The sequence below is a fragment of the Callorhinus ursinus genome, unplaced genomic scaffold (genome assembly GCF_003265705.2).
Source record: "Callorhinus ursinus isolate GAN/ISIS: 27379988/994484 unplaced genomic scaffold, GSC_fseal_2.0 scaffold54, whole genome shotgun sequence".
Lineage (NCBI taxonomy): Eukaryota > Metazoa > Chordata > Mammalia > Carnivora > Otariidae > Callorhinus > Callorhinus ursinus.
The window spans coordinates 14,156,893-14,158,868 of NW_027397116.1; the positions used below are offsets into that span (position 1 = coordinate 14,156,893).

At 34.7% G+C, this 1,976-nt stretch overlaps 1 non-coding gene across 1 annotated transcript; it reads right to left on the reverse strand.

Moving 5' to 3' along the window:
* Positions 1–1,148: 1,148 nt before the first annotated feature.
* Positions 1,149–1,255, reverse strand: LOC112839337 (U6 spliceosomal RNA). Its single transcript, XR_003212175.1, has one exon. It is a non-coding gene; the product is annotated as a U6 spliceosomal RNA (small nuclear RNA).
* Positions 1,256–1,976: the final 721 nt, after the last annotated feature.

Sequence of the window (1,976 nt, forward strand, 5' to 3'; positions counted from 1 at the left end):
GAAGATAAGTAATGCTGTTTACTGAATTAGAGAGAAACCTATACGTCCATGGGTATAGACGAACTTCAGTGCTTCAGCTCCTGAAATATTTCCAGCTTTCTGAGGCAAATTAGCTCTCTTAGATGGGCAGCTCAAAATCAGGACAGTCTCTAGAACTTTCTTCAGGGATACAATTCTTATTAGGATAGGAGCCCAAGAAATTTTTATATGATGCACTTAAGTAAAGGAATAAGCTGAACAGTTGACCTGAGCTTATTTTGTGATATAGGCATGGGAAATTATAGGGAATAAAGCATTGAATAAAACATAGTTAACATTAAACAAAAATAAAAATTAAATACAAATTAAAAAATAACATAGCATGACAAGTGGTAATGAATGCTATAGAGAGGGAAAAAAAAAAAAAGGAAAGGAAAATAGGAAATGCTGTGGTGAAGGGCTGTAATCCTAAATATGGCAGTCATGTAGGACATTAATGTGAGGTGATCCTTGAGCTAAGATACACTGGAGGCAAGGAATTGACCCATGAAGATACAAGGACAGGGGAGGCTTAAGCCTAAGCAAGAGCAAGAACAAAAGTTCCAGGGCAGGTGGTAGAAGGCGGCAGTGAGTTTGTTAAGTTTAAAAAAATAAAAAGGAGGCCAGTGTGACTAGAGTGAATTGAATGAAAGTGGTAGGGAAGGCTCATAAAATGACAGAAGATGATAGCTTTTGAAAAATATGCAGATACAGCTCGAGCAGATAAAACTGTTAGGTAGGTTTAGTGTACAGTTGCAAACAGAATAGAGAAGAATACATTTGCTTATTCTAGACCACCTCAAAGTCACTCATCAGTATTAGTCACTGTGCCTCTGAAAATGTCTTGGTCTCTCTTGTTTATTATACATCTTTCTACAAAATAGATTTCCAAATATATTATGCAAATAATATATTATCTCCAATATACATATTTCATATTCACATTTGTAGTTATCCATTTGAAATTACCACAGACATTACCTGATAGCATGTAAATACTTAAAAGACAACCTACATTAAGTTTATAATCTTCCTTCCAACCTTCGGCCTTCGCTTTTAGTAAATGAAATGGACATTGACATAGAAAATCCAACACCCATTCTATTTTTTTTTTTAAAGTCAGAAAACCAAAACATGGATAATGCTTCATGAATTTACATGTCATCCTTGCTCAGGGGCCATGCTAAACTTCTCAGTATCATTCCAATTTTAGTATATGTGCTGCCAAAGTGAGTATTCTCCTATTCTCTTTAATACCAGGCCCAGATTTTGGGGCTTATGCTTGCTGTTAATGAAAGTCAACATTTCTCTAGTCTCTTTTTCCATGAAGCTGACAACGTGACCAAATTTTGGTGAATTACATGTGAGCAGAAGTGTTGTTTGGGTTTGGCTATTTAAGGTGAACCCATTCCATCTATATACTCCTGCTGTTACTTCTTCATGCAATGAGGATATCACAAATGCAGTTCTTGAACTATAGTCTTAAACCATGGGATAAAAGCTTGAAAATGGGAGCTTTGTACTAGAATGGTGAAATAAAGAGATGGAATGTCTGATTCATTGATGATATTGCAGAAGAGCCACAATATCAGTTTTGGACTGCTTACCTAATATCTTTTATGTAAAATAAAACAAAAATTACCTTTCTCTTGTCTAACAATTTTTAGTTTGAATTTTTATGTCATAATGAGCTGAACATATATAAGGCATACAACCATTCCTTTACTGGCCCACATTTAGAATCATTTTTTACTCTGCTTTAATTCATCCTATCTAGTTCTAGCAGTTAGCCATCACATTCTATTTACTTACTTGTGGATATTTAAACTACCTAAAATATCTCTTCTCTAAGCAACTGCCCTGCTCTCATTTTTGGACTGAAGGCATTGTCTTACAGATGTTGGAAAAATAATTATCCCTACATTCAGATCTATTCCTTCTACTTTCTTGTTTAAAGT